The following is a 25,513-nucleotide window of genomic DNA, read 5'->3' on the forward strand; positions in this document are numbered from 1 at the left end:
TCATCGAGTGGGATAACAAGAGTATCATCAAATAAGCACTTTTTCAAGTTAGAGACGTGGAAGGTAGGGTGTATGTTACTGAGTTCTGGAGTTGGTTTGAGTTTGCAAGCTATTGGATCAATTCTAGAAAGAATCTAGAATGGTCCTATGTACCTTAGGTGTAACACCCCAATTTTCACGACCAAAAATTTCATTTTTATAAATTACTTTAATTAAAACATTCGTAGGAAAACATTGTCGAATCATTACATCTCATAAAACTATGTATAATGTCTGAAAATCCAAATCATAAAATAGTGATAATGTCAGAGTACAATCCCAAGGAATCTCATAGTGCGGAATCTGAGGTGTATGTATGATGTGCAGCTACCGCGCCGGCTCCTTCCCCTTTGCTGAAGAGGTACCTGAAACAAAACTGAAAACTGTAAGCACAAAGCTTAGTGAGTTCCCTTATCGTACCACATACCATAAAATCACATAACATGCATATACTGTCAGGCATATCTGGGTTCCCGACCTACCCCTTCGGTCCTGTCGACCGGATAATGCCTAACATATTTGGGTGTTGGCCTCCCCTTCGGTCTTGTCGACCGGATACTGCCTAGCATATCTGGGTGCTGGCCTCCTCTTCGGTCCTATCGACCGGTAACCGGGGACTATTTCACCCCTTACTACTACCACATAATATCATATCACATATATCTAGCTAACATGGATGGGTGCTAAACTACCCCTTCGGTCGTATCAACCGATAGCCGGGACTATTTCACCCCTACTACTTTCACATAATATCATAATATGCTAGCACATAAAACATAACAGGTAGCAGCAAGCCTAGATGAATATCACAAAGACAATCATCTCACATACAAATCCTATTAGTGGATCGGCATTGTAGCCGTAGACCCAGCACTACTAGAAGGTAACTCACCTCGTAAGGATGACTTTAGGAAAATTGCTCGACAACTGTCTGACTGCTGCTCCGGTAAGCCTCCGGCTATAATCCCACAAAACACTCAGTTAGAACCTGATATCTACTCTTAGGGTAAAATGACTAGTTTACCCTAACCAAGTCTAAGTCAAAGTCAACTTCCAGTTGACCCGACTCGCCGAGTTGGGCCGCCAACTCGTCGAGTCCCTAACTCATTACCTGTCCTTATCCACGACCGTACTCGTCGAGTTTAGCAACGAATCGAAGAGTTCCCATTCTATATGATCATCGAATGAACCTTCAACCGAGTCACTGAGTTGTATGAACAACTCTTTGAGTTTACCTTCATCTGATAAACAAGTCCTGTCCTTGACTCGCCGAGTTGTACGAACAACTCGTCGAGTTCATCTTTAACTATAAGGAGATTACCTTGGACTCGCCGAGTCTGTTCTTGCACTCGTCGAGTCCCATGAACTCCATGTTTAATGCTAAGTCCAATACGGTGGGTCACTCCCTTGGACCCTCTAAAAACCCTTCTAGAGCTCAACTGGGTTCCTTCAAACCCTAACAGCAAAGGGGAGTTTTGCCTCGGACTCGCCGAGTCCAAAGAAAGACTCGTCGTTTCGAGCATGTCCAAGTCTCATTTCTCGATTTCCAACGTACAAATCTTGACCAAAAGATAGATCTAAGCTCCTTCAATCGTTCTAGCACGTAAAGTTACAAACTTTACGTGCATGCATGGGACTTTGAGCTCAAAAGGACATAAAATAAGTTCTTATGATGCATGGGACCTTACATGGGTGCAAAAGCAGCCTCCAAATGCCTTGTGACTCCCTTAATGACCTGATTCTGAAGCCTCAACCCCCAACCATGTTTGCAATCATGGTTGGTCACAAAAAATGGCCTATAAAAGCCCTAAATCTCCCCAAAAAGGGATCTATCAAATGAAAGAGCAAGGTAACAGCTTTATACCTCCAATGAACTTTGGAAGATGCACAAACTTGGCTTCCCCTGGTCTCCACTTGTTTCCTCAAGTCTTTCACCTTCCAGCTTATGGTCATAACTAGCAAGATCCACTAAAAATGCCTTAGTTCTTCTCAAAAAATGGCTAGGGTTTCCTATGGGGAGTTCTGGAAGCATTGGGGACAAAAAGGAGGCTGAATAAGTGGTTTAAATAGGGTGCAAACCCTCATCCAGGGTTTTGTCCGGACAGCGCCTACTCGCGGACTCCGGACGCGGACTTGTTGAGTAGGTCATTAAACTTTTGTGTCAAATACGCTCTAAATCGACAAGTTGGACCTCAACTCGCCGAGCCCAAGGCCAAAATGCAAAGTACTAAAATGAAATACATACCAAGAACCAGGTGCTACAAGTCTCCCCCGCTTATTTTAGACATCGTCCTCGAAGTCTGCTGTTCGATCCTGAAAGAGTTTCGGATAATGCTCCATCATCTCGTCTACCGGCTCCCACGTCCAATCCGAGCCCTTCCGATGTTGCCATTGCACCTTCACCAGCTCGACCTTCTTGTTCCTCAGATCCTTCGACTTCCGGTCGAGGATCGCCACAGGCCGCTCAATATAGTTCAGGCTGTCATCAACCTGAATATCCTCTAGGGGCACTACTGCCGAGTCATCCACTAGGCATTTCCGTAGTTGGGAGCCGTGTAAGGTGCTGTGAATTTGACTGAGTTCGGCTGGCAGGTCCAGCCGGTACGCCACCTTGCCCACCCGGGCTATGGCCTTGAAAGGTCCAATATACCTGGGGCCCAACTTGCCCAGCTTCTTGAATCAGATGACGCCTTTCCAAGGCGACACCTTTAGGAGAACCATATCGCCGACCTGAAACTCCAGGTCTGAACGACGCTTGTCGTCATAGCTTTTCTGCCGACTCTATGCAGTCTGAAGTCTGCTCCTGACCTGCTGAATTCTTTCTTTCGTCTTCAGCAACACTTCGGTGCTCCCCATGACCCTCTGGCCAACCTCGCCCCAGCATACCGGGGTCCTACACTTCCTCCTGTATAACATCTCAAAGGGAGGAAAGTCGATACTCACGTGGTAGCTGTTGTTGTAGGAGAACTCAACTAACGGAAGGTAAGTATCCCAACTACCACCAAAATCTAACACACACGCCCACAACATATCTTCTAGAGTCTGGATGGTCCGCTCGCTCTGGCCATCCTTCTGCGGGTTAAAGGCGGTGCTGAAATGCAGACGAGTACCCAAATCGTCGTGGAATTTCTTCCAAAACCTCGAAGTGAACCGAAGATCCCTGTCAGAAATCACGGAGACCGACACCCCGTGTCGAGCCACTACCTCTTGAATATATATATATATATATATATATATATATATATATATATATATATATATATATATATATATATATATTGGCCAGCTTCTTGGCTGATATGCTCTCCTGGATCGGTATAAAATGGGTACTCTTGGTCAATCGATCCACGATGACCCATATGGAATCCACTCCCCGCGCGGTCCTGGGAACCTTGGTGATGAAATCCATAGTAATATCTTCCCACTTCCATAGTGGAATATCCAACAGCTGCATCTTGTCGTGTGGCCTCTGGTGCTCGGCCTTGACCTTCCTGCAGGTCAAGCACCGCTCCACATACCATGCTACATCTCGCTTCATGTAGGGCCACCAATAATCAAGACGAAGATCCCTATACATCTTCGTCGCCTCGAGATGAATGGAGAATCGGGATTTGTGCGTCTCCTCCATCAGAACCTGGTGCACGCCTCCGAGGTATGGAACCCACACCTTGCAGTGTAGTGTCAGTAATCCCCTGCTGTCATAGTCGAAGGAGGAAACTTGACCCACTATATGCTCACTCTTCCAATGTTCCTACTTCAAAGCCTCCTGCTGGGCCTCTCGGATCTGCTCCAATAATGGGGTCACTACTGTCATCCGCATGCATATATCTCTGATCGGCATCGACTTGCGGCTAAGCGCATCGGCCACCACATTGGCCTTCCTTGGGTGGTAAAGGATTTCACAATCATAATCCTTCACCACGTCCAACCACCAACGCTGCCTCATGTTTAGATTTGGCTGATCCATGAGATACCTCAGGCTCTTATGGTCCGTGTAAATGGTAAAACGAACCCCATAGAGGTAATGACGCGATATCTTGAGGGCAAAAACAACAGGCCCCAGTTCCAAATCATGTGTTGGATAATTCGCCTCGTTAGGCTTCAGCTACCTCGAAGCTTATGCAATAACGTGCCCTCTCTGCATCAAAACCAAGCCCAAACCTGCAATAGATGTGTCACAGTATACCACAAAATCCTCTACGCCCTCAGGCTGGGCTAGGATCGACACTTCGCACAACCTCTATCTCAGAGTCTTGAATGCGGCCTGCTGCTTGGGTCCCTAGCAGAAAACTACGACCTTCTTCGTAAACCAATTCAAGGGCACGACTATCTTGGAGAAATCCTGGATGAATCTCCGATAGTAGCCGGCTAATCCCAGGAAACTCCGAGTCTCAGATGGAGACTTCGGAACCTCCCATCTCATCATGGCCTCCACCTTGGCTGGGTCAACCAGAATCCTGTTCTGATTGAAAAGGTGCCCAAGAAACTGCACCTCGCGCAACCATAAATCACACTTGGAGAATTTGGCGTACAAGCTCTCCCTCCTCAGAGTATCCAAAACCTCTTGCAGGTGTTCCGCATTTTGCTCCTGCGTCTTGGAGTAAACCAAGATATCATCAATAAATACTATCACGGACCGATCCAGCATCGACCTACATACGCGGTTCATGAGATCCATGAACGCAGTAGGAGCATTGGTTAGCCCGAAGGGCATCACCACGAACTCATAATGGCCATAGCGAGTCCGAAACGCAGTCTTCTGCACATCCTCCTCTCTGACCCTCATTTGATGCTAACCCGAGCGTAGATCAATCTTGGAAAACCAAGATGCTCCCTGAAGCTGGTCAAAGAGGTCGTCAATCCTCGGGTGTGGGTAACGGTTCTTCACCGTTACCTTGTTTAGCTCCCGATAATCTATGCACATGCGATGTGACCCATCCTTCTTCTTGACAAACATAATCGGGGTTCCCCAAGGTGAACTACTCGGAATGATAAATCCTTTGTCTAGCAGCTCCTACAGCTGCGTAGACAACTCTTGTATCTCGAGAGGAGCGAACCGATATGGTGCCTTGGCTAACGGAGCTGCACCAGGGACTAGGTCGATCCTGAACTCCACCTGTCGCTCTAGAGGTATCCCAAGAAGCTCCTTTGGGAACACATTTGCGTAGTCTCACACCACTGGAACGTCACTCACCGTCGCCTCACTCGCCTCCCGGGTATCTATGACATAGGAGACATATCCTGCACAACCCTGCTGGAGGTAACGCCTGGCCCTCGCTGCCGAACATAAAGGTGGTCCTCGCTGTGACCTCTCACCCTGAATCACCTACTCTCCCCCACTTGGGGTCCTGATCCGCACCAACTGCTGTGCGCAGTCGATCACTGCCCCATTGGGGCTTAGCCAATCCATTCCGATAATAACCTTGTTCCCCTGCAAAGGTATGGGAACCAAGTCTACTAGGTAGCGCTCGTCGAATAATCTCAGCACACAATCTCGGAATACTGCTGATGCTCGCACCGATCGATCATCGACAATCTCTACCTCTAAAGGGCAATCCAACCTGTTCGAAGACTCGGGAAACCTCTTGCTAAGTGCAAGAGAAACAAGAGATCAGTGGCACCTAAATCAAACAACACCTATACTGGAATACTGTTCACATGGAACGACCCTAAACATGCATATACAGAACATATATCAATATCATAAACATCATATAAATAGATCAGAGGGGAAAATCATACCCGTCACCACATCGGGTGCGGCGCGTGCCTCCTCGGTAGTCAATTGCAAGGCCCGACTCCTCACCACTGGAGCCTCTGACTTTCACTGACGACCATCAGTAATCTGCCGGGTCACTAGGGCTAGCACCTTCACTGGCTGCTGTCAACTAGGGGCAATTGGCCTTCTTGTGGCCACTCTGGTTGCAGTGGAAACACAATAAATATGATGTCTGAAAAGTGGGTGCAGGGGCGGTACAATCCCTGCTGAAGTTCCCCGTTTTGCCGCACTTATAGCAGCCAGACGCTCCCAACCTACAAACTCCCTCATGCGATATAACATCCCAAAATTCAAGCCCGAAAATTTAATTTTTGAATTAATAATTTTTAAAACGTTTTAACATAACATTGTCTATAAACCAACACATTACAAAATCATAATATTGTGTCCCAAACTATGACATCAAAATAATGAAAATCAGAGTGCAATCCCAGAAAGTCCGATGCGGAATCATGTGTGCGTGTGTGTGATGCGATGCTACGCCACCGGCTCCTTCCCCTTAGACAAAGAGGTACCTCAAACCAAAATAGAAACCGTAAGCATAAAGCTTAGTGAGTTCCCCCATCATATCACATACCATACAATATCATCGGTATCTTTCAACCGGTAATCATCATCAATATCTTTAAACCGGTAATCATCATCAGTATCTTTCAACCGGTAATCATCATCGATATCTTTCAACCGGTAATCATCGTTGGTATCTTTCAATCAGTAACTTCCATCGGTATCTTTCAACCGGTAATCATCATCGGTATCTTTCAACCGGTAACCATCATCGGTATATTTCAACCGGTAACTAGGGACTATTCCACGCCCTACCACTAGCATACAACATCAAGATATAAACATACAATCAGGCATATCCGGGTACTGACCTACCCTTCGGTCCTAAGGACCACTGTTAGGGAAACTGATCCCTACTATACACATAAGGTATCATATAGATAAATCTCATAACCAAGGCACATAACCAAACAAAGATAATTATCACAAAGACAATCATCTCCTAAATATTCCTCTTTGGTGGGCTGACATTGTGGCCTTAGACCCACCCCTACTGGAAGGTAACTCACCTCGTACGAGTAGCTGCTGATAATCTGCACGGGAAACCTTTGTCTGCCGCTGCTCTGGAAATCCTCTGGCTATAATCCTCATAAAACACTCAGCCAGAAGCTGATATCTACTCTTAGGGTAAAATGACTATTTTACCCCCAACCAACTCCATGTCAAAGTCAACTTCCAGTTGACACGACTCGCCGAGTTGGACCGTCAACTCGTCGAGTCCCTACTCTTTACTCGTCCTTATCCATGACTCGACTCCTCGAGTTTAGCAATGACTCGACGAGTTCCCCTTCTTTACGAATATCAATGAACCTTCATCCGACTCTCCGAGCTGTATGAACAACTCATCGAGTTCACCTACATCTGATGAACAAGTCCTGACCTTGACTCGCCGAGTTGTATGAATAACTCGTCGAGTTCATCTTCAAACATAAGAAGATTGCCTTGGACTCGCCGAGTCTGTTCTAGCACTTGTCGAGTCCCATGAACTCCAGGTCTAAAACTAAGTCTAATGCATTGGGTGACTCCTTCTGTCCTGCTACAACCCTTCTAACACCCAACTGAGTTCTTTTGACCCTCAACAGATATGGGACTCAAAGCCTTGGACTCGTCGAGTCCCAAGAACGGACTCGCCGAGTCGATAATGTCCACTTGTCCAAATGATAGATCCAAGCCCCTAAGCTCGATCTAGCATGTAATGTTACGAACTTTACATGCATGCATAGGACTTTTGAGCCAAAAAGGCTCTAAAATGGCTCTTTTGTTGCATGGCGCCTTCCTTGGGTGCAAAAGCAACCCAAATATGCCTTATGACTCTTCCCAAGTGCTAAATCCGAAGTCTTGACCCCCAACCATGTTTGCAAATCATGGTTGGTCACCTCATATGGCTTAAAAGCCCTAAATCTTCCCCAAAAACGGATCTAACAAACAAGCAAGCAAGGTACATACTTTATACCTTTCAAAGACTGCAAATGATGAACCAAACTCGAATCCTTCAGTCTCCTTTTGATCCTTCTATGCTCTTCCTTCTTCCTTCAGGTCAAAACCCACAAAAATCACTCAAAAGCCTTAGTTCTTGCACCAAAACACTTAGGGTTTTCTATGGAGAGTCTTTGGGAGCAATATAGACAAGTGCTAGCTGAAAGAGATGATTAAATAGGGTGGAAACCCTCAGATTAGGGTTTTGTCCAGTCAGAGCCTACATGTCGAGTCTGGCCGTCGACTCCACGAGTCCATCACTTAAGTCCTGTGTCCAAACCCACTCCTACTCAACGAGTTGGGCCTTCAACTCGTCGAGTCCCAGGCCAAAAATGCAAAATACAACAAAAATAAATTACATACTAGGAACCGAGTGCTACAAATCTCCCCCACTTATTTCAGACTTCGTCCTCGAAGTCTACTGCTCGTTCCTGGAAAAGTTATGGGTAATGCTCCATCATCTCATCCACCGGCTCCCAAGTCCACTCCGAGCCCTTCCGGTGCTGCCATTGCACCTTCACTTGCTCCACCCTCTTGTTCCTCAGATCCTTCAACTTCCGGTCGAGGATCGCCACTGGACGCTCAATATAATTCAGGCTGTCATCGACTTGAATATCCTCTTGATGGGTTTTGAGCATTCTAACACTTCCTAAGTGTACATGCAACCCTAATAACCTTGGATCTATGTTTGTCTAATTATCATGCAAAGTTGAATTCCAAGGTTATATTCCTATCTAGCATACATGGGGAACAATTTTGAACTTGAATGGAAGATAGAATAACTTACCTTGTTGTTGCTTATGATCCTTGAAACCTTGTGAGCCTAGCACCCCAAGTGTGATGCCTTAAATGCTTCACACAACACCAAATGCTTTTGGAATGACTTTAGAGAGAACACACACTTCTAAAATCGGCCTAGCCCTCTTGTTTCATATGTGTAGCCGATTTTGGTAGGGAATGGGTTTCTTATATAGTGTTGACACATCTAGGGTTACACCATGTAAACCCTAATGTGTCATGACTCTTCATTTCCATGACCCATGGGTTTGTAACTCCCATGGAGCATCCTATGGGTGGAACTCAACTTGATAATCCATGGAGCCTCTTAGCCCACTATACAAGTTATGGATGATTTACATAATCAATCCATATATTTAATTAGTTGTCTTTTGATCACTTAATTAATTCTAAATTAATTCTTGATCAAACTAATTAAATAATATTATTAATATATTAGAACTTACAATATATTAATAATCCCCAAGTGTTATCTCTCTCATTTAGTCTATCCAATTGCATGGTGCCATGCAACCCAAATGGACCATGTCGGGTCGGGTCAAGTACTTACCAGAAATAGTTATGGACTTAGACACCTTATCCAATAGTCTCCCATTTTGATAAGTCTAATAACTATAATTGTAATACTTTAGGAACCGAACGATAATCGTAGCTCTTTCATGGTCTCTCGGAACTGAGAAGATGATGATACGCCATTTAAGATAAGTGATCATATAATCCTCTGTTCTAGATATTAGCCGGACAAATACATGGAACAATGTCTTACTTATTGTCCAGCAGTTTGTTTCCCGATTTCCGATTTGTTTGATAAAGAACTTAATTTAACACATCAACTTAGTTCTGACCGGGCCCGGTACATAGTTCAAAAAAAATCATCGAGGGGCCCAGATATCAGCTTCTAATCCTAGAAGGAACAGATAAACTTCGACTCATATGTTTGTTCTACCACTCATTGAATTATACACAAAAGCACGTTTTATAACATCGAGTTACCAATGCGTTTTCGTACAATCAATGCATAACCAACTCATAAGTAACACATCATATCTCTAGGTTTGAAGACTTATATGATATTACTGTCTCACGATCACTCAAGATAAATTCCATGAAGTGATTCCAGTAAGCGTGGGTTGAGTCCAATGCTTAGAACTTATGAGCACTCATGATTGTTGTAGACATGTTCAACACCTTAGACCTCTGCAACCAATCATGACAGTCTTGATTCATACCTACTTCCGACATATGATCGACTGTGGAGGTTCGAATAATATGATATACCAAACATAATTTTTCTGGAAGTCAAAACATGCAAAAGAAATATAGTAAACGATTGACAAGAGATAGAAACACTTTACTCATAAATAAAACACCTTTTATTCATCATCTAATGTCAATTACACTTTACAAATTTCGAGGTTATCTAACTACTAAATCTAATATCATCCTTTAGCCCTATGCTCTGAGCATGATGGACATGCTTAACCCGAGTCAGTCCCTTCATGAGGGGATATGCAGGATTCTCATCCGATGATACCCACTTTGCCACGAGGAGTCCTTCTTCTATTCGATGTCTGATGAAATGGTATTTTCTATCGATTTGTCTGGATCTCCCGTGATCCCTTGGTTCCTTGGCTAAGGCAACAACACTTTCACAATCACAGAAAATTTCCATTGGCTCTTTAATAGCTGGTACAACTCCAAGGTCTCCAATGAAGTTCTTTAGCCATATCGCCTCCTTTGCTGCCTCGCTAGCTGCAATATACTCTGATTCGCAAGTTGAATCAGCCACTGTCTCTTGCTTGGAACTCTTCCAAGAAATTGCTCCTCCGTTTAGGGTAAAGACCCAGCCTGACTTAGAGCGGAAATTATCCCTAACAGTCTGAAACCTAGCATCACTATACCCTACAACTCTCTAGTCATCACTCCCACTGAGGGTGAGGACCCAGTCCTTAGTCCTCCGTAGGTACTTGAGGATATTCTTTACTGCAGTCCAGTGTGCCTTGCCAGGGTTCCCCTGATACCTTCTAACCATGCTCAACGCAAAGGCTACACCAGGTCGAGTACACGTCATAGCATACATGATCGATCCTACAGCCGAAGCATAAGGTATTCGACTCATTTCTGCTATCTTAGCCTCTGTACTAGGGATTTGTGTCTTACTCAGTCTGGCATTACTCTGGATGGGTAACTCTCCTTTCTTGGAGTCCTGCAAAGATTCCATCTGTGAGATGCTTGCTTTAACCCATAAATGGATTTCTCAAGCTTACACACTCTATTAGGGTACTCTATATTGACAAAACCCTCTGGCTGACTCATGTAAACATCCTCTGCCAACTTTCCATTAAGGAAAGCGGTTTTGACATCCATTTTCCATATTTCATAGTCATGAAATGCGGCTATGGCTAACAGAACCCTAATAGAGTTGATCTTGGCCACTGGAGAAAAGGTCTCATCATAATCAACTCCCGGAGTTTGTGAGAAATCCTTTGCAATCAATCGTGCCTTATAAGTGTGTACCTTACCATCCATGTCGGTCTTCTTCTTGAAGATCCATTTGCACCCTACAGTCTACGACCTGGTACATTCTCAACCAAGTTCCAAACTTGATTGTCAAACATGGACTTTATCTCGCTGTCCATTGCCTCTTTCCACTTGGTTGACTCAGGGCCTGCCATGGCTTCCGCGTAACTGTTAGGTTCATCAGACCTATCAGTGTCTCATCACTGATAAGTGTATCACCTTCCGCAGTAATATGGAATCCATAGTAATTCTCAGGTGTATTCCTAACCCTTGTGGAATGCCTCAGAGGTACAGACTTGTCAATTGGCTCAACATGAGTTTCCTCCTCAAGTTGAATGCTAGGGTTTGAAGTTCCTTCACCGCTTGACTCTTGAATTTCTTCAAGTTCAACTTGCCTCCCACTGTTTCCTTGACTTATGAACTCTCTCTCTCTCTCTCTCTCTCTCTCTCTCTCTCTCTCTCTAAAGAAAGCCCTCCTTGCTACAAAGAACACATTTTCACTAGGTCTGTAGAAGAGGTAACCAAAGGATTGCTGTGGGTAGCCCATGAAAATACACCTCTCGCTTCGAGGTTCGAGCTTATCACGAGTCTTGCATCTCACAAAATCCTCGCAACCCCAAATCTTGATGTAGTCTAGTTTGGGTACTTTACCAGTCCACATCTCATGAGGAGTTTTGGCAACTTTCTTTGTAGGGACTAGATTAAGGATATGGGCGGCAGTCTCTAAGGCATACCCCCAAAATGAAATTGGTAGCGAAGCTCAACTCATCATGGAACGAACCATATCCAACAAGGTTTGATTACGCCTCTCAGCCACACCATTCAACTGCGGTGTCCTGGGAGGTGTCAATTGTGAGACAATCCCACATTCCCTAAGATAGTCGAGGAACTCTGAACTAAGATACTCACCACCTTGATCGGATCGAAGCATCTTAATGTTCCTGCCCAATTGATTCTTGACTTCCTGTTTAAATTCCTTAAACCTTTCGAAAGTCTCTAACTTATGCTTGATTAAGTAGACATATCCATATCTATTGTAATCATCAGTAAAAGTCAAATAATAACGATTAGCATCCCTTGTGGCATGTTAGAAGGGCCCACACACATCCGTGTGTACAAGATCCAACAAACCTTCACCCCTCTCACAAGAACTTGTAAAGGGTGACTTTGTCATTTTTCCAAGTAAGCATGATTCACAACTATCATCTGACTTTAGGTCAAATGACTCTAAGACTCCATCCTTTTAGAGTTGGCTTATGCGTTTCTTGCTTATATGTCCAAGGTGACAATGCCATAATGATGCTTTATCCAAGTTATTATTATTAATAGAATCAATACACAATACATTATTTCCTAAGTTATCAACCACAGATACTATTTCATACACACCATCACAAGGTAATGCTTCAAAATAAAGAACGTTATTAAAGAAAGCATTAATCGAACCAACTTCAATATCAAATGAAAAGGTGAAACCTTGTTTATACAATGCATGAATATAAATAATGTTTCTTGCCATTTCTGGCGAATAACAACACTTATTCAAATCTAAACTAAACCCACTACTTAGCGATAAAGTATAAACTCCAATCTTGGTGACAGGTAAAGCTTTCCTATTCCCCATGATTAAGTTTATTCTTCCATGCTCCACATTCTCACTTCTTCTTAGTCCCTGCAAATCAGAACATATATGAATACCACAACCGGTATCAAGGACCCAAGAGTTAGAATGGGGTGAGTTATTAGATAAGATAGTGTAAATACCTGCATGGTTGGGTTTAACTTTCCCATCCTTCACATCTTGCTGGTATTTTGGGCAGTTCCACTTCCAATGTGACTTTTCAAGGAAATAGAAGCATTCAGCCTCTTTTGGGTTAGAAGAAGGAGTGACGAAACCTTTCTTGGTTCCACTTGAAGAAGATCCATCAAGGGTCCTAGCCTTGGTACCCTTCTAAGAGCTCTTTCTCTTCTTCCCTCGACTTTTCCCGATTGCCAAAACCGGGGCGGAGTTTGGAGTAGGAGTGTTAACAACCGACTTCCCCTTAAGACCTGTTTCTGCGGTCTTGAGAAGCCCCTAAAGTTTGCTAAGTGTGACCTCTTCCTTATTCATGTGATATGTCATGCGGAATTAATCATAGCACGATGGTAAGGAGTGCAAAATTATATCTATTGAAAGCTCCTCAGGGAAGTTCACATTAAGCTTCAGGAACCGATCCACATATCTTTGCATTTTCTGCATGTGCTTCATGACAGATTCCCCGTCCTTCATCATGGTTGTTATCATGGAGCAGATGATTTCATACCTCTCTTGTGGTGCGCTTTGATGGTATCTTTCCATCAGATCTTGGTGCATTTCAAAAGGGTAGAAGTCCTCATAGGACTTTTGGAGTTTCGCTGTCATGGTGGCCAACATGATGCATGCCATTTTGGTAGCATCCCTTTCATGTGCCTAAAGGTCAGCGATCTCCTGGGGAGTTGCAGTGGTCTCATCAATCTCCTTAAGATCCTTGTCGAGGACATATTCTTTGTCATCATAGCGAGTAATCATCCTGATGTTTCTGATCCATTCATTGAAGTTGGATCCATCAAAGGTGACTTTCCCACACAAGTTCTTAAAGGTAAAGGAGCCATTAGGATTAGAGCCAGAAGCAACATTGTTTGAAGACATCTGAATGAAGAGGACAAGATTAGTTTAGATATTAAGAGAGTCCATAATAAAACACCCAAATGTAATATTAAGGCTAGGATCCAATCACAATATATTATAACTTAGAAGAGGTATGCCGTAATCCAAGTTATAACATATTTGAAAGGTAAGTTAATGACGATTCACCAATTTCCACCATGAAAAACGAAATATTAAATATTAGGTTTTTGATTTGCTCTTAGAAATTCCTAGATTCTTTTGAGATTCAATGAACTTTTCAAAGGCATGTTTCAATCTCGAGTGTGCCCTCCAAGTTTTGTCACCGGGATACCGAGGATCACAAAACGAGGTGTGAAGTAACCATGCAAATCACTTGGTACCCTTAAAGTTAATCACTCAATCGATGTGCCGGTAAACCACACACGCTCCACTAATACTATGATAAACCTTAAGTTACCCTTTACCTACCTTGTTAAGTCCAAGTTAGTGTGCCAGTTAACCACACATGCTCCACCAATGACTTAAACAAAGTGTAAAGTGTAATTTCATGGATTAGCACCTTATTCACATTTTTCCTAAAGTAACTAAGATTGGGAATTTAATAAAACATTTAGTTACTTTATAATATTCATCATACTTTTAATGAGAATTTATAAGTCCTTGTCTTACCCGTTCGGCTAACGACCCTCCACCGATCAAGGAAGCGGTGGGTGAGAGTGGACCCCCATTAAGTTGCCATTTTATAAGCAACATCCTTATACCTCCCTTATAGACCGATTTCATGAATGAGGCGTACTAGCGGTAAGACGACTTGCTCTTATACACACACACACACACACACACATATATATATATATATATATATATATTAATTTATAATATTATAAAGTATAAGGGTTGAATGTTAACTTTTAAAATTCTAAGGGTTGGAACCAAAGTTTTAATCAAGACTTTACATGTTCCAAAACTTGAGGGCAAGTTTTGGAAACTTTCAAAACTTTTCATTTCTTATAACTTATGAGTTAATTGAGTAATAAAATGAAGACTCTTCATTTTTATAACTCATGTGTCCTTTTAATGGTTTTAATAAAAGTGTGACTTTTGATTTTCCATAACTTGAGGACAAGTTATGGACTCCATTAAAACACATTATGATCAAGAATTAAACTACCAGGTAGGTTACAAATAATTCCTATGATCATCTAATCTTCATGAGTTCAATAACATGAATATGAACATTTTCAAGAATCAAAAAATTACACTTAAAACTTTGTAATTTTGATGATTGCCATTACAAATGGATTAGCGTAAAAATTACACCATCTAAAACAATTTTTCAAGTACCAAAACAGCTTAGGGTAATGTTTCTAGTCCATTTCCAGCAACAAAAGTCGAAAATATGCATTCTGAGGCTCCTACTCGTTGAGTGCACGAACCTACTCGGCGAGTAGGATGAATTTACACATGAACTCGGCGGGTCCCCCCATGGACTCGGCGAGTTCATCAGGCAGATTGCATAATATCGACTTTTTCAACAATTTTGCACAAATAACAAACAAACAAGCCTAGGCTCTGATACCACTGATGGTTTTTGAGCATTCTAACACTTCCTAAGTGTATATGCAACCCTAATAACCTTGGATCTATGTTTGTCTAATTATCATGCAAAGTTGAATTCCAAGGTTATATTCCTATCTAGCATACACGGGGAACAATTTTGAACTTGAATGGAAGATAGAATAACTTACCTTGTTATTGCTTAAGATCCTTGAAACCTTGTGAGCCTAGCACCCCAAGTGTGGTGCCTCAAATTCTTCACACAACACCAAATGCTTTTGGAATGACTTTAGAGAGAACACATACTTCTAAAATCGGCCTAGCCCTCTTGTTTCATATGTGTAGCCGATTTTGGTGGAGAATGGGTTTCTTATATAGTGTTGACACATCTAGGGTTACACCATGTAAACCCTAATGTGTCATGACTCTTCATTTCCATGACCCATGGGTTTGTAACTCCCATGGAGCATCCATGGAGCATCCTATGGGTGGAACCCAACTTGATAATCCATGGAGCCTCTTAGCCCACTATACAAGTTATGGATGATTTACATAATCAACCCATATATTTAATTAGTTATCTTTTGATCACTTAATTAATTATAAACTAATTCTTGATCAAACTAATTAAATAATATTATTAATATATTAGAACTTATAATATATTAATAATCCCCAAGTGTTATTTCTCTCATTTAGTCTATCAAATTGCATGGTGCCATGCAACCCAAATGAACCATGCCGGGTCGGGTCAAGTACTTACTAGAAATAGTTATGGACTTAGACACCTTATCCAACACCTCTAAGGGTACCACTGTTGAATCGTGCACCAGGCACTTCCACAGCTAGGAGACATGGAAAGTGTTGTGGATCTGGATGAGTTCGGTTGGTAGATCCAACCTATACGCCACCTTGCCCACTCTGGATAAGACCCAGAATGGTCCAATGTACCTGGGGCCTAACTTGCACTGTTTACTGAATCGGATGGCGCCCTTCCATGGCGACTCGTTCAGGAGAACCATATCCCCAACCTGGAACTCCAGGTCTGATCGGGTCTTATCGGCATAACTTTTCTGCCGGCTCTGAGCAGTCTGAAGCCTGCTCCGAACCTGCTGAATTCTCTCTGTCGTCTTGAGCACTACTTCGGTGCTCCCAATTACCCTCTGGCCAACCTCGCCCCAACATATCGGGGTCCTACACTTCCTCCCGTACAACATCTCGAAGGGAGGACGATCGATACTCGTGTGATAACTATTATTGTACGAGAATTCAGCCAACGGAAGGTAAGTATCCCAACTACCTCCGAAGTCTAAGACACAAGCCTGCAACATGTCGTCCAAGGTTTGGATGGTTCGCTCACTCTGACCATCTGTCTGCAGGTGGAAGGCGGTACTAAAATGCAGACGAGTGCCCAACTCATCATGAAACTTCTTCCAAAACCTAGAAGTGAACCGAACATATCTGTATGAAATCAGCGACACTGGCACCCAATGCCGCATCGCCACCTCCCTGATATAGATGTCGGCCAGCTTCTCGGCCGAGATGCTCTCCTGAATCGGAATAGAATGAGTGCTCTTGGTCAATCGATCGATGATGACCCAAATCAATTCCACCCCTCGCATGGTCTTGGGAAGCTTTGTGATAAAATCCATTGTAATGTCCTCCCATTTCCAAAGTGGAATATCCAATGGCTGCATCTTGCCATGTGGCCTCTGGTGCTCGACCTTGACCTTCCTACGGGTCAAGCACCGCTCCACGTACCATGCTACATCCCGCTTCATGCATGGCCACCAATAGTCCAGGCGAAGATCCCTATACATCTTTGTCGCCCCGGGATGAATGGAGAATCGAGATTTGTACGCCTCCTCCATCAGAACCTGGTGCACACCCCCGTGATACGGCACACACACCCTACAGTGTAGTGTCAGTAATCCTCGGCTGTCATAGTCGAAGGAGGAAGCCTGTCCCAAAATTTGCTCGCTCTTCCGATGTTCCTCCTTCATGGCCTCTTGCTGGACCTCCCGAATCCGCTCCAAAAGCGGATTCACCACTCTCATCCTCAGACAGATATCCCTGATCGACGCTGCCTTGCGGCTAAGCGTGTCGGCCACCACATTGGCCTTTCCTGGGTGGTAGACGATCTCACATTCATAATCCTTTACCACATCAAGCCACCGACACTACCTCATATTCAGATTTGGCTGGTCCATGAGATACCTCAGGCTCTTGTGGTCTGTGTAAATCGTACAACGAACCCCATAGAGGTAATGACGCCAAATCTTAAGGGCGAACACAACAACCCCCAACTCCAAATCATACGTCGGGTAGTTCTCCTCGTGAGGCTTCAGCTGCCTCGAAGCGTAAGCAATGACATGCCCTCTCTGCATCAATACTGCATCCAAACCCGAGATGGACGCATCACAGTACACGACGAAATCCTCCATGCCCTCTGGCAGGGCTAATATTGGTGCCTCGCATAATCTCTGTCTCAATGTATCGAACGTAAGACCACGTCCTTCCTTATTAGCCTGGTCAGGGGTACGACTATCTTGGAGAAATCCTGGATGAATCTCCGATAGTAGCCGGCTAATCCTAGGAAACTACGAATCTCAGATGGAGATCTCGGAACCTCCCATCTCATCACGGTCTCCACTTTGGCCGGATCTACCGAAATTTCGTTCTGGTTGACAAAGGTGCCCAAGAAACTGCACCTCGTGTAACCAGAACTCACATTTAGAGAACTTAGCATACAAGTTCTCCCTTCTCAAAATCTCCAAAACCTCTCGCAGATGCTCCTCGTGCTCCTCCTGCGTCTTGGAATAGACCAAGATGTCATCGATGAAAACTATCACAGACCGATCCAGTATCGGCCTGCACACACGGTTCATGAGATCCATGAATGCGGCATGAGCATTGGTGAGCCCAAAAGGCATCACCACAAACTCATAGTGACCATAACGGGTCCGAAAGGCAGTCTTCTGCACATCCTCCTCTCTGACCCTCATATGGTGATACCCTGAACGCAAATCAATTTTGGAGAACCAAGATGCTCCATGCAGCTGGTCAAAGAGATCATCGATCCTCGAGAGTGGGTAACGGTTCTTCACCGTCACCTTATTCAGCTCCCGATAATCTATGCACATCCGATTGGACCCGTCCTTCTTCTTCACAAACAGAATCGGGGCTCCCCAGGGTGAACTGCTCGGTCTAATGAATCCCTTGTCTAACAGCTCCTACAGCTATGTAGACAACTCCTGCATCTCATGTGGAGCCAACCGATACGGTGCCTTAGCTATCAGAGCTGCACCAGGGACCAAGTCGATTCTACGGGCACATCACCCACCGTCGCGCTACCCGCCTCTCGGATAATCATAACATAAGCGACATAACCTGCGCAACCCTGCTGGAGGTAGCACCTAGCCCTCGCTGCCGAACATAAAGCTGGTCCTCGCTGTGGCCTTTCGCCTTGAACCACCAGCTCTCCCCCACTAGGGGTCCTAATCCGTACTGACTGTTGCGCGCAGTCGATCACTGCTCCATTGGAGCTCAGCCAATCCATACCAATAATAACCTTTTTCCCCCGCAAAGGTATGAGAACCAAGTCCACCAAGTAACGTTCCTCGGATAGCCTCAAAACACAATCCCGGTAGACCTCTGACGCTCGTACCGACCGGTCGTCCGCAATCTTGACCTCTAGAGGGCAATCCAACATGCTCGAAGACTCCGAAAACTTCTTGCTAAGTGCAAGAGAGACAAATGATCGAGTGGCACCCGAATCAAACAACACTTGAACTGGGATACTGTTCACATGGAACGATCCTGAGCAAGGCACATAATATATCAAAATCACAGCGACATAACATAAAAGCATAAAATAGGAAATCATACCCATCAGCACATCGGGTGCAGCGCGTGCCTCCTCGGTTGTCAGCTGAAATGCTGGACTCCGAACCACTGGAGCCTCCAACTTGGCCTTCTGGCCATCCACAACCCGTGCTGTCGCTGGAGTCAGCGCCACTGCTGGCGCCGCTGCTGCTGTCAGTCTAGGGCAATTGGCCTTTTTATGGCCCTTCTAATTGCAATGAAAGCAAATCAGGTCTGATATATGAATCGCAGGAGTAGGGGCAGTACAATCTCTGCCAAAATTCCCTACCTTGCCACACTTATAGCAACCTGAACCTGGCCCAGTGCGACAAGCTCCCTCGTGTGACCGACCGCATTTCCCACAGTGGTTCCGCCCTGACTGGCCTTTCGGCCTACCATCGGATCCCTTGGGCTTCTTCCCCGAAGCCCCCGTCGTCAGCCCCTCCGCTGCCTTCCTCTTCCGGATGTGCTCCAGATCAATCTCCCTCTCCCTAGCTATGGCAATCATGGAATCCAGGGTAGGGCAAGCTGAGAAACTGACATAACCCCGGATGTTAGCTCGTAGCATGTCATGGTAGCGGGTCCTCCTCATGTCCTGTTCACCCGCATACTAGGGCACCAGCAATGCCCTCTCCCGGAACTTGGCGGTGATCTCCGCCACAGTCTCCGTAGTCTGTCTCATGTCCAAGAACTCCCTAGCCAGCTGCTGAAGCTCCCAGCTGGCGCAAACTCCGCCCTGAAACTGATCATGAAGTCTGACCAGGTCATAGCCTCAATAGCCGAGGGTCCCAGAGAGTCACCAACCAACTCCCACCAATCTCTGGCCCTGTCTCTCAATCACCCTGCAGTGAAACGGACCTTCGACCCTTCCGGGAAGAAGCTCGTCAGCTGCGCAGACTCTATGTCTGTGATCCATCTCCTAGCAGTAATGGGGTCTTTCATGCCATGGAAATCCGGCGCGCCACTCCCTCTGAAGTCGTTAAAGGACAGTGTGCGTGATCCTGACTGGCTGGCCTCCAAGTGGCTCCTGAACGCCCTGAGGCGATCCTCCATCAGCTCAATGGTCCCTTCCTTGATCGACCCGAAGATAACCGGCGTCGCATCAAGGATACCTCTTGTGATCTCGGACGCGATGAAGTCGCATAACCCATCATCCACATGTTCGGATCCTGCACCCGAGCCCGATCTTGAACCAGATCTTGAACCTCCCGCTCCATGTCGCGTGACCACCATTCTGAAAATAACACATACAAATGTCAGGGTCACATATACTTTTTAGAGGTCTCACACACTTTCCAAGTTTCCAAGTTCCATCTTGGCCCTCCTTGATTCGAGTATGGATCCTCTGCTTTCAGTAGTACGGGCCCATACTTGCTTTCACATCTACCCGTACTTTCCTCAAGGATTGCTTCGACTTCACCAAGTCCCTTTTACCGATCCATTTTCCACTGAACTCATCCTAGGATTCCCTAGGTCACTCTCCAACCTACCCTCCGCCATCAACTGCACTAAGAGTCCCCACCACCTCCCCCTAACTAGCTTGCAGATACTATTACATATCCGTTCCTTAGCCAGTTGAAGATGGCCAGAACCCCCATAGCACAAAGCAAGCAACATTCGTGCATTGGGTAACCAAATCAGGCATAACCTACACATGCCATCCTACTGCTGACTAAACAGTCCTAGCATACAGCTCATACAACATACATATAATGGCATCCTCCCTAGACCGTTAGCCCTAACTAGCATGCAATTCTCAGAATCATATATCAGGCACACAAGGCATCCTCCTAGATCCTTAGTCCTATTCTAGCATGCAGTTTTCTGAATCAAAACCATATAACATAACATAGCAAGTACGGGTATCTTGGGGAAAACTTACTTGAGCCCGGCCGGTCGCATGCATCACACACTTCGTCTTTCTTAAAATCGCTCCATTTAGATTTTAGAAAACCATTTTCCTTGTAAAATTCTTTTAGTCCCTCGGTTTGAGTCCAGACACCCCCGAGGGTGTGTCTGAATCCCTCAAACTTGGGCTCTGATACCAACTTGTAACATACCAAAATTCAAGCCCGAAAATTTCATTTTTGAATTAATAATTTTTAAAACATTTACCATAACATTGTCAATAAAGCAACACATTACAAAATCATAATATTGTGTCCCAAACCATGACATCAAAATAATGAAAATCAGAGTGCAAAACAGAAACCGATGAGGAATCATGTGTGTGTGTGTGATGCGATGCTACGACGTCGGATCCTTCCCATTAGACGAAGAGGTACCTGAAACCAAAACAGAAACCGTAAGCACAAACCTTAGTGATTTCCCCCATCATACCATATACCATACAATATCATCGGTATCTTTCAACCAGTAATCATCATCGGTATCTTTCAACTGGTAATCATCATCGGTATCTTTCAACCAGTAACTTCGATCGATATCTTTAAACCGATAATCATCATCGGTATCTTTCAACCGATAACCATCATCGGTATCTTTCAACCGGTAACTGGGGACTATTCCACCCCTACCACTAGCATACAACATCAAGATATAAAAATACAATCAGGCATATCCGGGTACTAACCTACCCTTCGGTCCTAAGGACCACTGTTAGGGAAACTGATCCCTACTATACACATAACATATCATACAGATAAATCTCATAACCAAGGCACATAACCAGACCAAGATAATTATCACAAAGACAATCATCTCCTAAATATTCCTCTTTGGTAGGCCGGAATTGTGGCCTTAGAACCACCCCTATTGGAAGGTAACTCACCTCGTACGGGTAGCTGTTGATAATCTGCGCGGGAAACCTCTGTCTGCTGCTGCTCCGGAAATCCTCCGGCTATAATCCCCACAAAACACTCAGTCAGAATCTAATATCTACTCTTAGGGTAAAATAACTATTTTACCCCCAACCAAGTCCAAGTCAAAGTCAACTTCCAGTTGACCCGACTTGTCGAGTTGGGCCGTCAACTCGTCGAGTCCCTACCCTTTACTCGTCCTTATCCATGACTCGAATCGTCGAGTTTGGAAATGACTCGACGAGTTCCCCTTCTTTACGAACATCAATGAACCTTCATCCTTCATCTGATGAACAAGTCCTGACCTTGACTCGCTGAGTTGTATGAACAACTCGTCGAGTTCATCTTCAAACATAAGAAGATTACCTTGGACTCACCAAGTCTGTTCTAGCACTTGTCGAGTCCCATGCACTCCAGGTCTAAAACTAAGTCTAATGCGTTGGGTCACTCCTTCTGTCCTGCTACAACCCTTTTAACACCCAATTGAGTTCTTTTGACCCTCAACAGATATGGGACTCAAAGCCTTGGACTCATCGAGTCCCAAGAACGGAATCGCCGAGTCGATAACGTCCACACCCTAAATCCTCGATTTCTTATGTATAACACTTGTCCAAATGATAGATCCAAGCCCCTAGGCTCACTACTAGAATATAGGCCTTTAATGACGTGCGAACAATGACACACGGTGATTTACGATACGCAAAAGTGTGTGCCCTAAAAATACTGTCATCTCCCAAAAAATATGAAGGATTTAGGGCATGCATTTTTGTGCGACCTAAAATTTGTGTCAGAAAAAAAAACATGGAGGGCACCCATTAAAAAAAGCGTGTCGTGAAGACATGCCGCTTTATAATTTAAAAACAAACACGGAGGGCACTCATTAAAAAAGTGCATCGTGCAGGCATGTCGCTTTATAATTCATAAAAATGAACGCGCTTCTTGTAACAAAGTTGCAGGGGATCTAGGGTTTTTTTTTAAAAAAAAAAGAGGATCTCTGTTCGCTACATCTTCTCACTTCTTCTCATCTCCACTCACCTCTTCCCACCAGCGACATCCGCTCACCTCTTCCCGCCGGAAACCTCGAGCTCACCTCACCTCACCGAGACTGCAACAACTGCTCAAGTTTACAAGCATTTGTTTAAGAGCCAACCATTTTCGGATCCTCATGCTCACAAGACTACGATTTAGGGCTCGTTACATTGTGCCTGTGTGATATTTACTAGGATATTTAAGATTTTACAACTTCTCCCTATCGCTATCTATGAACTAATGAAGCCCTATATAGGTATGATTCAAGCATCGTCTAAGGTAAAGTTGGTCGTGCCTCCTCCAAGAATAAATCGCAATATATCTTTGTTCTTCCTCCCATCAGGTAAGCTGATGGTCCCTCATTCTCAACCGCCTAAATTGTCGCTCTTTTTTTTCTCTTGACATTTCTTCTCCATTCTCCTTTTTTTCCTCTCGATATTTCTTCTCCATTCTCTTATAGTTATGTCATGTGGTTATTTTGTTTATACATATACTTGATACTTGATAACTAAGTGTTGTTAGGTTTCTATTTCATCCTTGAAGCATTGAGTATTGAGGATCAATGCAAATGGATTAAGCATTGAGTATTGGGAAGTGCTTACATGAGGAAAGGAAGGCTAACTGAAGTTGCTCAATGCTATCGCCAGGCTCTTTCTTTGAACCCTCGTTTGGTATGAACTTATGAACTCTAGTCATCTTTATTTTTTGATTTATAGCTTATTTGGTTTCTAATTATATATATATTTGGTATATGTTTATGTATGTTGATGCTACAACAACCATGGGAACTTGATTAAGGCTCAACGATTGGTTCAAGAAGTAAGAAAACTTGATGCATATGTTTAGTTATCACATTTCCCTTGGTTCATTTGTCACTTACATGAACATGTCATCCATCCCCTTCCTCTAAATAAAGCATAGTTTTGACTTTCCAACAAGTCTCACTGGTTCACAAGCTGATTTATACCATATAAAGATATACATGTTCCTAGGTCTCTCAGATGGACTTGGTAAAAACCAGCTTTTTAATAACCAGAAGACAATTCAGGTTGCATTCTTTTATATATTCTTGTCTTTGAGAATAATGTTTTCTTAATTTTTGATACAAATCACTTTATGTATCACCAGATTGGGCTGTTACTACTTTCACTAATTGAAGTCCCATGGATGTTGTTCCCTAAGCCTTTCATTTTGAAATCACAACATAGCCTAGTATGTATGCATGCCATTTATTATTCTAGTGTACTACGAATTTAAGATAATAACAACTACAAAGCATACTTCGGATCTTTTTTGATTTTTTTATTGAGTTGTAGAGACATGGAGATATAGATGAGTATGAACTGCTAGAAGACATAGACGACTCTTTGTATGGAGAGGCTAATGTTGATTCGGAGGGTGATCATGAATTTGAGTTCAGTGAAGTATTGGTTCATCAACTCATCCATACAATAGAATTTGTTCTTGGGGCAGTATCAAATACAGCTTCATACCTTCGCTTATGGGCACTCAGGTATCAACTAATTAAGGCCCCCTGTTTAGTTTTTTCTCTAATTATAGCTCAGTTTGGTTTGGTAAAGATGAAATGGGAATTTTATAATCATTAAATAGTTTGTTTGAATGTTTGTAATATCATCATGTAACAATCTTAATACTATTTTAATTATTTCAACATTCTCTTCTTTCTTAGTTTGGCACATTCGGAGTTGTCAGCTGTATTCTAAGAGAAGGTTCTTCTACTTTCATGATGTAATTAATTAATTACTTACGTTGACTCTTTATATATGTCAAATTAAAGGTTGCCATGTATAATTATCGTTGTTACAAATTAGAATTGTTTTTAAATTCAATTTATTTACAGGTATAACAACATTGTCATCCTCATCATAGGCATCATTGCATTCATTTTTGCAACTGCAGGAGTGTTGGTAATAATGGAAACCTTATAAAGGCCAAAGATCAAATCCGAGGCTTTCTAAGAAAGGTCATGCTCATCTTTTGAATCTTTATATGTATATGCAATTATGTAATCTGCATTGGACTTCTGGATGCGATTTTGATTTTGATTTTTTCATATAAAAATTTGTACACGGTAAGAGCAGTACCATTTTCTGATATCCAGTCAATTCACCAACAATTGGGTGGCAGTATGTTATTTGTGTATACTATAAGGAAAAATATATTTATGATTTTGTAATTATTATCTACTTAATGGAATGGTAACCTTCCTTCCTTTTCTTTTGAAATAGAATAAATTACAACAGATGGATCAAATATACTAGTCCATGTGCTATTTTTTTCGGACATGGTCCAAAAAAAAATTTCTTGTTGTTTTTGATCCGTGATTTCGTTAGTTTTTGGATTTGCTCCTTACCCATCATGTCGCCCAAAATCAAAGTTTGTAAAATAACCATTTTG

At 43.5% G+C, this 25,513-nt stretch overlaps 1 pseudogene; it reads left to right on the top strand.

Moving 5' to 3' along the window:
* The first annotated feature begins 24,077 nt into the window (after positions 1 to 24,077).
* On the top strand, positions 24,078 to 25,044 carry LOC145068166 (V-type proton ATPase subunit a2-like; annotated as a pseudogene).
* Positions 25,045 to 25,513: the final 469 nt, after the last annotated feature.

Source organism: Lactuca serriola, chromosome 8 (assembly GCF_051521515.1).
Source record: "Lactuca serriola cultivar US96UC23 chromosome 8, Lser_US96UC23_V15, whole genome shotgun sequence".
NCBI lineage: Eukaryota > Viridiplantae > Streptophyta > Magnoliopsida > Asterales > Asteraceae > Lactuca > Lactuca serriola.